Below are 14719 nucleotides of genomic sequence, written 5' to 3' on the forward strand. Positions count from 1 at the left end.
TTAAGACACATTTTTATCTCTAACACTACTTAAAACTAAATATTTTTGTATTATATATTTAATTTTTAAGATGTTTAAACAAGTTCTAAATCAAAATAAAATAAAACTCATATCATCAGAAATGGAAATATTATGGGATAACAAATTCAATTTTGTTAACTTATTTTAAAATTTCAATGTTTTAATTAAAAATAATTTAAAAAATTCAAAGTTAACTCTGAAAACAGTATCAACTATATATCAAAATTTATGTTGTAAAACACTTATTAATTTTTTAAAAACTATTCATTGTTTTTTATTATTATAAAAGGAAAGAAATATCTTTAGTTAATATAATACTAGAATTTTCAATGTAGGTTGATTTGAAAGGGTTCTAGAGGATGAATCTAACACATTATAGATTATGTAGAAAATCTTGTAAAATATTTTTTTGTATAAACATTACAAAAGTCTAATATATGCCAAGACTATAGGTTATTAGTATAATTTGTGCTACTTGGTATAATATGCATTTTTTCTCAGAAAACAAGGTACTATGATGTTATACAAATGAACATATATATATTATATACGAAAACAGTTCGATTTATTTTTTATCCCATAGTTTGTTAACCAGTAAAAATATCTGTCTTTGAAAAAATTAAACAATACTGCATCTGTTTTTTTGTACTTATTTTTCTGTATTTTACCTTTTCAAATCATAATAATTTTTAGTACTGGAAAATAAATACAGAATAAGTATATTTTTAAAAATACACAGGTGCTTTTTTGCAGATATCTTAGCACCTGAAATTTTTTTTTTTTTTTTTAATCTGTAAAAAGCATCTCTAGTAGTAAAAATATAACTATACACTATTAGATCTTATAAGAATTACCCTCCTATGGCATTATTGTATATTGTACTTAGAGAAAACAACAACAACAAAAGAAAAAGAGTATACTGAGGAAAAAGGAAATTTTTTATAAAAAATAACATTGGATCTTATAAAAGTTTAAGTATTTCAAGTACAGTTTACGTTAAATTTATTTATAATTATAAAAATAATATTATAGTAGAAAGCTTAAAAACTTAAGAAACATTTTTAAACAATTAAAACTTTTCTTGATTAACAAAGTTTCGTCTTAACTAAATGAAATAAGTGAAGGTTTATTATTTTTCATAAAACCATATTTCATATTTTCATTTCAAATAAATACTTATTCAAATTGAAAACTACTACTTTATATTTCATTAGGACTATTAGAATAAGGTTGCCATTATTTAGAGCAAAAAAAAACTACATTGAATGACTAAGAACTAAACTTTGATAATTTTAACTCTCAACAGTATTAATGTAGCACAAATCTTAACAAGGGTGCATTATACATAGAGGTGTGTATATAGTATAGTTTACAGGGCTGACACTCATTTTTTCAAAATTTTTCCATGTTTTTCAAATTTCTTCCAGATTTTTACAAGTACACATTTTTGGTCTATTTTTAGTTTAAAATAAAGTTTAAGGTAAGAAATTGTGTTAAATAGTTTAAAACATTGAAAAGATACTGTAAAGCTACTTTAAATATGTTTTTAATTGAAAAAATTTTTGTTGATGACAAAAATTTTCTATTTATTTGATAGATTTTTTAAGTCAAATCAAATTTCACTACTGAACATATTGTTAAAATTCCAGATTTTTCCTGGTTTTTTTTTATGAATTTTGTTCAAAATTCCATGTTTTTCCAGGTTTTTTTCAAAATTTTCTAAATTCAAGGTTTCTCATATTTTTTTAGCCTAAATTGTCAAATTCCAGGTAAAGTGGCAACCCTGAGTTTATAGGGCACAGAATTAAATCTGTGTGGTAAAAAAAAACATGTTTTATATATGCATTAAGAGCCTTTTTTTAACCTATCTCATTGTTATTATTAAGTTATAAAATGAAATGCAAAAATATAGATAGACAATTAAACCTAAAAAAGCATTTTTATTAGTGGAAAACTTTAAAACCTACTGTGCGCAAAGGTTTTATTAGTGATTTAATAAGTTTTTCCAATATTTAAGAAAAAAATTAGTGTTATTTTCATTAAAAAAGCCTGAGTTTTTTAATATCTAAAAAAAAAGTTTTTTACTTCTAGCACAAACTAGTTTTACCTCATGTTCATTTTTCTTCTAAATAATAAATTGAAAAGCTGTATGATATATAGAAGCTTCAACATTGACGCTTACTAAACTAATGAGAAATACTGTTCAAATTAATTCAATGTATAAATTTTTAAACAATTGAGACTTTTTTTGAATTTGTGGATAATTTAATGTAACCATTGGAGTTAGATTACACATAACATAAAAAGAAGTTTAATTTTTTTTTTGATAATTTAATTGACAACTTTAAACTTACTTTTAAATCTTAATAAAAATTTCACTTGAATGCATAAATATAAACTTACATATCTTTTTAACAACTGTTCTGGAGACAATTTACAAAATTATAACTTCAAAGTACAATATTATTCTTAATAGTAGTGAAGAGCTAGCAAGGAGTATTAAAAAAATTCAAAAAGCATTTTAAAATCAAAAAAACAAAGTTTTTGAACAGATTGGTTAAATATAATACAGGGTTGCCCCTCGTTTTTTCAAAACTTTTTTTTAGGTTTTCCAAATTTCTTCCAGGTTTTTAAAAGTACACATTTTTAAGTCTATTTTAACTTGAAGATTAAGTTTAAGGTAAAAAACTGTGTTAAATAGTATAAAAACATTAAAAATATACTGTAAAGCTACTTTAAATATGTTTTTTAATAAAAAAAAATTTTGGTGATGACTATTTTTTTTTTTATATGATAGATTATTTCAGTCAAATCGAAATTTGACTACTTAACATGTGAAAATTGTTAAAATTCCGGGTTTTTTTCATAATTTCCTAAATTCCAGGTTTTTTTTGCCTAAATTCTCAAATTCCAGGTTTTTCCAGGATTCTAGGTCAAGTGGCAACCCTGATAATAGTATTAAATAAAAAAACAAAACTATCCAGAGAACTAATTGAAAAAAAAAAAGTTCTTATATCAGAATTGCCACTGGTTTTTGAGAAACTTCTTCAAGGTTTTCTAAATTTCTTCCTGGTTTTTGAAAGTACGCCTTTTTGGGTTTATTTTTAAACTTAAGTTTAAGGTTAAAAACTGTGTTAAGTAGTATAACAACATTGAAAAGATATTGTTAACCTACTAAAAGTGTGTTTTTTAATAAAAAAACTTTTGTCATGGTAATATATTTTTCATTTCATACCAAATTTTGTACATTTACCTGTAAAAATAAATTAATTGCAGGTTATTCTTGCTTGAATTTTCAAACTTCAGGTTCATCTAGGATTCCTGGTTTTCTGGCAACCATTGTATTTTAGCTATCATAGTTTTAAGTTTTCTTATACCAGGGTTGCCAATGTTTTTGGCAAATTTTCTCCAGGTTTTTAAATTACATGCTTTTGGGTCTGTTTTTGGTTAAAAATTAAGTTTAAGGTAAACAAAGTGTTAAATAGTATAACGACATTGAGAAGATATCTTAAAGCTTCTATAAAAAAAAAATTTTAATTTTTTTTGATGTGGACAAATTTTTTTATTTATATGATAAATTTTTTGTTTCAAATTGAAATTTCACTACTTAAAATGTAAAGTTGTTAAAAATTCCAGATTTTTTAGTGATTTTTACTTGAAATCAAAGGTTTTTTAGTGATTTTTACTTGAAATTCAAGTTTTTTTTAGCCTAAATTGTCAAATTCCAGGTTTGTCCAGGATTAGGTTTTTTGGCAACCCTATTATTTAAAACTATTTATTTTATAGAATTTTTTGTGAAGATCTGATATAATTTTTACTAGGGAATGGCAAAACTTATCAGAATAATTGCAGGCTAGAGATGTTTTAAAGCTGGTCCTGATTTTGAAAAATTGTTCTGTAAAAATTGAAACATCTCTTTCTAAACACAATAAAACTTTCTTTAATAAAACAATAAGTAGAATTATTTTAAAATATAATTTAAACACTTTACTCCATGTTTTCTAAAAAAACTTTTACTATAAAACATCTAGTTCTTTAATACTCTTTTTATTTAGCTTTAATTTATTTTTTGGATTTTAGCTTTTCAGGCAAAGCATTTGAACAAAATATAAGTTGATATTGAAAAACATGCAACTTTGTTTTTATCTTTAAGAATATTGTTTTTAATCCTTTTTTGATGCTAAAATTTTCTTGTTATTTATTTTAGTTGTTATAAATAATATATACAATACAAAAGAGAAAACTTAAATTGATTTTAAAATGGTGCTACTTATTGTCTTGAGGCTCTTTTAGACTAGTTTCAATTAAAATTTTATAAGTAGATTTAAAGAATAAAATAACATATAGTTGATGTTTTTAATAATAGCCTTGTAAGAAAGTCCTTGAAGACCATAAAAATAAATTGATGAAAACACCCTTTTATTTGAAAAAATTCTAATGTTGAGATTTGAAAAATATCAATTAAGTAAAATTTTGGCTAAAAAAAATAATAGGCTTTTTTTTCAACAAAAAAAAATGTGCATTAATCAACAATTTGTAAATATTTTTGTAATTAACTTAATGTAAAAATTTGAAAAGAATTGTTAAAAAACAAAGAAGATAAATTTATTTTTTTTTTTTTTTTTGTTTTTAGTTTGTGCATTCTATAAGGAACCTCTGACTTTTATCACTTATAATTTGAATGTTACTTAAGATTTAGTTAGGCTATTTAAAATTTAAAAAACTCTACAAAATAAAATCAACTTGTAAAAATTGAGGTTGACCCCCATTGGCTTTAAAATTACTGAAAAAGAACAACTATTAGACATAAATAGTTTAAAAATATATTTTTTGCTAAAATTTTTAACATTATATTTTTATCAATTTGTTAATTAAACTTTATTTCATTATTTACGCAATTTTACCTGTTTGTTTTTTTTTCACTTTTGTACAATTTTAAATTCTTACTTATGCTAAATATTATTAAGTTTTTTTTATATAACCTACTTTAGCACTAACATTTCATACTTCACAGTAAAAATTTATGCAGTAAGAGTAACAAATTTTAGTTTTAAACATAAGTTTATTAAATCATAAGCTTTTAAACCAAAGTTTTTCAATACCTTGTTTTTAATTTAGTTTTACTTGTTATTTTTTTATATACGTTCCATTTATTTTTTCAAAACTTTTTTACAGAATTATTTTAAAAACGGATGATCTCTTCTATTTTAGTACAAGAGTAAAACATTGTCTTGTTTAGAAACTGTAAAAAAAGAAAACTTAACTATAAAATAAATAAAGTAGGCTTTTTTGTTGAAATATGATTTTGATAATAAATTTTAGTTACAAAATGTTATTAAACTTAATAATATAAATTACATCTACAAAAAAGTTAATAATAATGTATTTTCTTGTTAAAGTGAGTTTTTTATTGAGTGACAAGTATACAGCCTGGGTTAAATCAAACTAGTCTGAGTTTGTCAGAAAATAAAATACAAGTAACTTGAGCCAAATGAAGAAAAATATTGTTAATCAGGCTTGAGTGCCTATAAATTGTTATTACAAAAGGTTTTGTCATTAAATTAATATCAAAAATTAAAACACAATTTTCTGGAATAAAAAGTATCTTTTTAATTCTAAAAATTAGCCTGAGGTTTATTAGTTAATCAAAAAAGTTTTGAAAAAATGTTCAAATAATTCTTTGATAATAAAGTTCAAACTAGCTGGAGGTTTTTTTTTCAAACTAGCCTGAGAGAGGCAAAGAAGATCAAGTTAAAACAAAATATTAATTTAATATTTCGAATCAATTTCTTAATCTTGATTAGCATTATCTACTGCCCTTATTATGAGGCAAACTTTTTAATGGTATCTTTTCAGCTACTTTAACAACTGTTTTGTTTACATTGACAGCATTCAGATTTGTGTAAACAATAAATTTAGGAACCTTCTACAGTAAATAATTTTTTGCTGTAAGGTCATTATTTTCAAATAGAAAATATATAACAAGTTTTCTTAATGTTGGATCAATTAATTGATAATAATGAGAATTGTTAGATAATTTTAGCCATGCTCTTAATGAATAGTATTATCATCTGGCGCCATAATATCACTATATGAGGTCTCTGTCACTAGTAGGATGATATAAATTGTAATATTACAAAGAGTAAACTAAGAAAATTTTATAAATTTTAGTACTGAAATTAAAAAGATGTACGTTTTGTGAAATTCAACAAATGATTTAAACTTTATAAGAATTAATCAAGAGTAAAGTACATTAGTTTATAAATTTTTATCACGGTTACAATTAATCTGTCTTTTAGAAGTTAAAAGTCTCCAAATCGATGATCTTTTGAGAACCTTAGAACTAATTAAATCAATCTATATTAAAAAAGTTTTGTTGACATTAGTTCGTAATTAGACGCATGAAGATTTAATTTTAAGAAACTATAATTTTTAAAACTACTAGATTTACGACATACTCAAATTCTGGCTGCTACTTTAATTCAACTATATTTTAAATAAATAACCTAAAGTACAATGACCTCTCGCGAATATACGCACATTGTGTCCACAGCAAAAGTACCTAACTAAACGAGAGAAAGTCAATATTAGATATGGTTTGTTGTGCTGGGGTAAAGCAAATAAAAAATGTATAAATGGTATAAATGTTTTTGTAAACAGAGCACTTAGTTGCATACGATAAAAGAAATATGATAATGGTGTTAGAAAACTAAACACCGTAAAAAATATTAAATGTTGAAAGTCTGTATTTGTGCGAGTTATTTAAATAAAACAATAGTTTGTTACCACCTAGGTTTAATGATTACTTTAAAAGTGTTAAAAATATCCATAACTATCATACGAAGTCATCAGAAACAAATTATTTCCTACCTAGATTCAACAACAATAGAGGTCACAAATTGCTAGCTTACAAAGGTAGTAAATTATGAACTGAGCCACCATTATGTTTAAAAAATCAAAGTCATTTTGGAAAGTTCCAGGATGAACTTTAAATTTATTTATCAAATAGTGATTAGCAAGGTTTCAAGTAATCATTGCTACTAAGAGTTAATAATAGTTTTTATCTATTACACAATAAAAGTAGTTCAAAAGTTGATTTGTTTAGTTACAATAACAGAGGTTCAGTCTAACATACAGCATTTTCTACCTGGCTATTCTTTACATTAATTTTTAAGATTACTATTTTTAACTAACTTCAGAATTTTTACAAACTTCTTTATCTATATACTTATTTGTCTAGTACGCCCATTTAAAAATTAAGTGATAGATGTACTTTTTAACAGAGAGTTAAGTTATAAATAAATGGTAAGCTAGAATTACTATCTTATTATCAATTAATGTAATTTTCTGGAAAAACTCAGAATTTTTTTTCTCTTTTTATGTATGCAAATATTATTTTCATCTATATAGTTACATTTTTAGGCTTAGAAAAGTATTCAGAAATACTATAAGTTAAAATTTTGTTGTTATTATTATTGATTGTTAAATGTTTATTTTAATTTTTGTTAGTTTTTTATTTTTTTTTATCATTAAGTGCATAGTGTATAAATGTTGCAGTACTTATTTTCATATTATTATTTATAAAAGTTAAATTGAGTTTATGGTCAAATTCACTTCTTTAAAAAATAATAAAAGTTTTATGATATTTTTTTTTCAAATAAAAACTCTTTTCAGTATTTCAATTAATTTAAAAAAGTTTAACTTTTAGAATAAAATACTGATAAAGTTCAACGTAAAAGTAAATTAGCTTTTCACAATTTTAACTTATTTATAAAATTGCGACTTATTTTTTAAATATTTTTATGTCTGCTATTAGGTTGATCTCGTTTTATAAATTATATTTTAGTAAAAACTTTTAAGTCGAGAAAATTTTATTTACTTCTATGTTTATTCTTTTGAGTTTTAGGCTTAGTTAGACTGTATTTTCATTACGAATGTGAAGTTAGCTTGGTAACGTTTTTCAAGAATTTTTAAAAAATGTCCAAACTTTAGACCCAATTATTTACCTTATCTTAATAGCTAAATAAAATCTTTTTTTATTTTAGAGAATGGTTCTTCGTCTTAAATTAAAAAATAATTTATTGGATTCGGGCTTGACTTTTAGTGTGGGCCCCTTAGAAGAAAATAAGTTTTTTATCAATTTTTACTAAGCTCGAATTTAATACAAAAAATTAATTTTTTTTTTTTTAATTTATACTTAGTTGTGAATAAATTCTGTTCAACATTTTTTTTCCAAGTGTTAATATTTTGTACTATTTAGCTTATTTTAGAACTCCTAATTCCGGAATAAGGCCAAATAAAACGAAATAATAACAGTTGAAAAAACTATTCTGTATAACATTATTCACATATAAATATAAAAATTAAAAAAAAAAAACTTAATTTTTTTTAATACGAGCTAAGTAAAAACTGATAACAAAACTCATATTTCGTACTATTTGGCCTTATTCCGGAATTAGGAATTCTAGAATAAGGCTAAATAGTACAAAAAATTGACAGTTGGAAAAAAAATGTCGTACAGAATTTATTCACTAATAAATATGAATATTAAAAAAAAATATTATTTTTATTTTTTTTAAATTAAATTCGAGCTTAGTAAAAATTGATAAAAAAAACTCATTTTTTTCTAAGGGGCCCCACACTAAAAGTCAAACCCCAATCCAATGGATTTTTTTTTAATTAAAAACAAAGGACCGTTATCTATAATAAAAAAAACTTTTTCTTTAGCTGTTAAGATAAGGAAAATAATTGGGTCTAAAGTTTGGTGGACATTTCTTAAAAATTCTTGAAAAACGTTACCAAGTTAACTTCAAACTCGTTTTTTCATTTTTATTTTATTAGCCAAGTTTTTGAATACATTATGAATAAAACTTTCTTCAGTAAACACATAAAATAGTTAATTTTTAGTAAATTTTTCTTTTCTTTATTTTATAGGTTGTTTTATTTCTTAAGATTTAAAAGAACTTTAGTTTTTTAGCACGTATAAAACTGTTGAAAGCATCCATGTAGTGTACGACTCGATAACCGAAAGATTTTTCTGTACATCAGGTACTTCGACCAAACTTTTTAGCGCTTTTTATATCGTTCAGTAAACAATTAATATTTTATGCCCTTGATATACAAAACAGGGTTGCCACTCGGTCAGGAAATCAGGAAAAGTCAGGAAAAATTTTAAAAAATGACAAAAGTCAGGAAAAAATGGGGGGATTTGAGAAAAAGTCAGGAAATTTGATAAAATTTAAAAAAAGTCAGATTTTTTCAGTTTAAATTTATAAAATTCTTTGTTTTCCAAAGCCTTCAAATGGTTAAAATTAATTAAAAATCCTTTAGAGTCAGAAGAAAATTCCAAAATTTTTCTAGAAATTTAAAAAAATATTTAATTTTATTTCCAATGCCTTCATCTGGTATAAATTAATAAAATTTTTAAAAAAACTGCAAAAATTTTCTATTAAGCTATTGAACAAGTACCCTACTTGAACAAGCAGATTTTGTAAGCTTTTTAGTATTGATGATCTGTAGCAAGGACACTTCCATAGTGAAACTGTGATATATACACAAAAGTTTATCTAGCATAAGTTTAGAATCAAAGTGTTTTTTGTTTAAGTAAATAATTGAGTGCTTTAAAACTAAGCATTTAGTTTAGTATTTGATGTAACAAGTTAATGTGTATACTTGACCTTTTTATAATTTTTTCAAAGTTGTTTAAATTTATAAAATAAGTTTTAAGAAAGGTATATGCCAAGATTAAGTTTACTTACTTATTATTTGTATTTTTTGTAGAGTAACTTAAGTTTTTAAAGTAAATAAGAGTATATTTATATGTTATAAATTTTATACTAAATGATAAGAGGAAATATTTTATACAACAGATATGTAGTTTACTTTTTTATGTCTTTTTTTACAGCTACTTAAGTATATTCTTTTTTAATTGATATTTAATTTAAGGATCTTATATTAAATAGTTTGGGTAGTATTTTATTAAGCTAAGTGAACAATTTATATAAGTAAATACATACTATTAGATATTTTTAACTTTTAGGTTGCTTTACAACTTATATGCTAAGTCTGGCTAAATTTTACTTTTTTATTTAGATAAATAGCTTATTACTGGTAAAGAATAAATTTATTTATTGAATTAAGGTGTTAGATTAGAATTATTTGTACAGAAAACTATAATTTTATGTATTGGGTTTTCAAACTCAGACTAAGCTTCCCTGAAACCCGCCCTTGATCTTGGTTGTGCAGCAACCAATTTGCTTTCAAATTTGAAGATAAAAGACCAAGTCGAGGAACAAAAAATCTTAAATTTTTATAAATGATGTAGAGTATTTGTTATAATATTCTCCGTTGAAATTCTCCGGAGCAGAATGGCTATTGGAACTACATTTGTTAAAAATATGTCATGACTAAATCCCCATAACCTACATAAATTAGGAGTCACAGTTCTGGTTAAGCGTTTTGTCAATATTGTGCAGTCCTTTATGAAACAAAAAATGTGCTCCAACACTGAAGGTGATGAGAGCATGGATCAATTTAGAACTTTGATAAATTGCCAAATGAATCTATTAAAGTTTAAAAACTCCAAGCGAAGTCAATATCGTTTGGACCAGTTTTATTTTGAAACATCGGGAGTTTGTACCAAATCTTCTCTCGGAAAACTGTTGCAATCATTGTTTGTTTTGCACAATGGACAGGTGGAGGTAGAACGAGGGTTAGTATTTACAAAGTTCTGCTTGAAGATAACATGAACGAAGAAAGTATTAAATCCAGAAGAAAAATTAAAGATTAAATATATGCTTAAAAACTAGAACCATATCAAGTAAACGTATCGAAAAATATTCAAATGTCGGTAGCCACCGCAACATCAAGGTATGTCGTTTTTTTTAGAGTGTTACGTTTTAGTGTTAGAGTAATATTTTATAATTGAAATTGGTTTAAGTATACTTTTAATATATATATTTTTTTTTAAACAGATACCAGGCATTTTTAAATTAACAAAGGCAGGAAGAGATGGAGGATGAGGAGGAATCAGAGGCAGCAAAATTGGAGGTAAAAATAAATGAGTGCCAAAAGAAAAGAAATGAAGCCCACAAGTTGTGCCTTGATTTAGAGAAAAGATTCTCTTCAACAAGTGTAGGGTCAGCAGATGAGAGTGATTTAAATAAAATGAGGCAAATGATTTTAACTGCCAAGAAAATAAAGCGGAATGCAGACCAGATGAAGGAAACCAAATCTTCATTAGATAAAGAGGTTGAAGTGCTAATAAAAAACGGAGAAAATAAATTTTAGTGCATACATTTAAAAAAACAGTATTTGATTAAGTTCTTTATTGTTTCAATGTTTCAACTGTAAAAGTTCGTTATTGTTTTAAGGTTTGAATTGTGAAAGTTCGTTATTAATTCAAGGTTTTAATTGTAAAAGTTCCTTATATGTCGTTTGTTTATCTAGATACATTATGATAGGAAATGCTTAAAAATTATGTCTTTTTTCAGACAAGCTGTGTTTATAAGGTAATAATACAAGTATTTTGCTGATAGAGCTGTCTATTACAAACATCAATCATATACAAATGGTTTAAGTGATGTACTGGAAGTTTGATGATAGAATTCAGCAAAAAACTGTTGTTTTTAACCTGTATTAAAAATTAGATTGAAAGCTTTATATAGTTTCAAGTGATAGATTCAAGTGATAGATGTATTTTTGAATAAGTTTAATTTAAGAGTTTGATTTAGAAAAGTCAGAAAAATTTTGGTAAAAAGTCAGGAAATTGTTTTCAGCTTGATCAGTGGCAACCATGACTAAAACTAGGCTTCAGTAAACGGAGACGAGCCAGTTTTTCACGAAAACACTTTTGCACTAACGGTCATTTTTTCTTGGAGGATCAATATTGCGCTCGTGACAATTTTCGACGAGAGTAAAAATTTAAAAAAAAATTACCAACAAGGGTTAGGTGTAACAGAAAAAAAAAAAAAAATATTAAGAATAAAAAAAGTCAAAGGGTAAAGGGGTAACAGTGATTGTATAAAAAAGTGTCTTTGTGCAAAAATATCTTAAGAGTAACAACGACCTTTTGTGCATTTTTGACACCTACCCTTGTGAACACTGTGTGTATCACATAGTAATTACTTTAGGCAAGCTACAAAGAGCATAACATTCGTTTTATAAACATTATTAAAAAACTAAGAAAAGTACAAAATTTTAACAAAAAATTATTAAAAAATGCACGGAAGCAATAATTCTATTGAAAAGTTATGTTTCGATGTAAATCTTATGGGAACGGGTGAAAATTGCACGAAGGGTCAAATTTACACGAACACAACTTTACACAAAGGATCAATTTTGCACGAGTGTAAAAAAAAACAGAAAAAAGAAGTTACAAAAGAAGTACAGAAAAAAACTAAAAAATAAATTAATAAAAAAAAATAATGAAAAAAAAAACCGACCGAGGGTAAGGATTTGGGTTATCAGTTAAAGTAAAAATAATGAAACTAATAAAAGTTACCATAATAAAAAACTAGAAAAATAAATTAAAAAAAAAAAAAAAAGCTATTGATCGAGGGTAAGAGGTAACAGTGACAGTAAAAATAAAAACAAATAATGAACAATAAAAAAATAAAATAAAAAACATAAATTAAAAAAAAAAAAAAAATTATTATTTTTTTTTTATTTCAACCCTTGCAAAAATTGACCATCCGTGCAAAAGTAACCTTCATGCAAAAGTGTCTTCGTGCAATTTTGTACCCTCGTTCAATTTTGTACGCTCGTGCAAAATTAACACATACCCTAATCTTATATATATATAAAATACCAAAAACGATGTTAAAGCAGTCATGCAAACATTAGCTTTTTCTCTACAAATATTTGTATTTTTTATGCGAATTTTATCTTTTCCATTTATTTAGTTCTCTAATTATTGTACATGTTTTGCTCAATAAAAAATTATTAATCAACATTTGTTGTAAATCATCGAGCAAATAAACAGTATATCTAAGTACTATGTCCGTTTATATCAAGTATAAAAAGGGGCAACGGGTCTAAATTGCACAAGGTTACTAAATTGCACGAGGGGATTAAATTTCACGAGAACAAAATTGCACGAGAGTACCAATTTGCACGAAGCCAAATTTTTACGAGGGCACAAAATTGCTTGAGGGAACAAAATTACACGAAGACGATTTTGCACCAAAGGTCAATTTTGCGCGAGTTACATTTTTGCACGTAAGTAATAATTACAAAAAAAACAAAACTAAAAGATAATTTAATAAAAAAAGCTACCGACCGAGGGTAAGGGCCAACAGTGATAGTAAAATAACTAATAAAAACTATTATTAAAAAAACATAGTAAGAAAAAAACTAATTACAATAAAAAAAGCTACCGACCTAGGGTAAGGGGTAACAGTGATAGTAAGAAAAAATAAAATAAAATTAACTCAAAAAGTAAAATTAACTTACTGACCGAGGGTAAGGGTTACGGGTAACAGTGATAGTAAAAAAAAAAGTTAAAATTGATAAAAATTATAATAAAAAATAAACAATATCACCGTGCAAAAGTGTCTTCTTGTAAAAGTATTGTCCTGAAATTTTGTGCACTCGTGCAATTTTGACTCGTTCCTATTTTTTTATGCTCAAACAGAAGTGTACAAACAATTTAAGCTTAATTATTATGTTATACAAGTAACTGTTAGTTCTAGCTAGACTTCTTAAAGTTCAGGTTTAATAGCTTTTTGCTGCTTTTTTAGGGTAGCTGTCAAAATTGCACGAGTGCACAAAAGAGGGGAAAAAATTGTGCGAGGTTACCAAATTGCACGAAGATAATTTTGCACCAAGGGTCAAACTCGCACGGAGGGTCATTTTCGTACGAGAGTAAAAAAAAAGAAAAATAAATTGATAAAAAACTATAAATTAATTTGATTAAAAAAAAGAAAAAAGAAGTTACTGACCGAGGGTACGGGGTAACAGTGATAGTAAAAAAAAGTAATTAGTACAAACTATTACTTAAACAAAAAAGAATATATAAAAATAAATTAATTGAATAGAAAAAAAAAAACTACCGACCGAAGGTAAAGGGTAACAGTGATTGTAAAAAAAAAGTTAAAAACTGAGAAAAAAAAAAGCTACTGACCGAAATTAGGGGTAATAGTGATAGTAAAAAAAAACTAAATTAAAACTAATAAAAACCAAAAAAAAATCAACCCGTGCCAAAATGTCTCCGTGCAAATTTTCTGTTCGTGCAAAAGTGTCTTCGTGCAATTTCATCTTCGTGTAGTTTTCTACCCTCGTGCAAAAGTGTCTTCGTGCAATTTTGTTCTCTCGTGCAATTTTGTACGCTCGTGCGAGTTTGTCAGCTACCCTAAAAAGGTGTATTAGGTTATCAAAGTTGGGACGGGTTCTTTTTTCACGAGACGTATATTTAGCACGGAGTAACTTTTTTATGAGTAGACAGTTTCGCACGAGTCGTCAATTTCACTCGAAATCACTTTTGCACGAAGCATCATTTTTTACGGCGTCACTTTGGCACGAGCGTTCTTTTTTTTTGCAAGAGGTTAGAATTAGGTTTAAGTTTGGGCTAAAGTTAATTTTAGTGTCAGGGTAAAGATGAATAAATGCAAAGTGACACCGTGTAATGTGATTACGGTGCAAAAGTGACGCTTTGCAAAAATGAAACTTCGTAGGAAAGTGATGCCGTTCTTAGGTGACA

This window comes from Thalia democratica, chromosome 2 (genome assembly GCF_965202585.1).
Source record: "Thalia democratica chromosome 2, ktThaDemo2.hap1.1, whole genome shotgun sequence".
Taxonomy (NCBI): Eukaryota; Metazoa; Chordata; class Thaliacea; order Salpida; family Salpidae; genus Thalia; species Thalia democratica.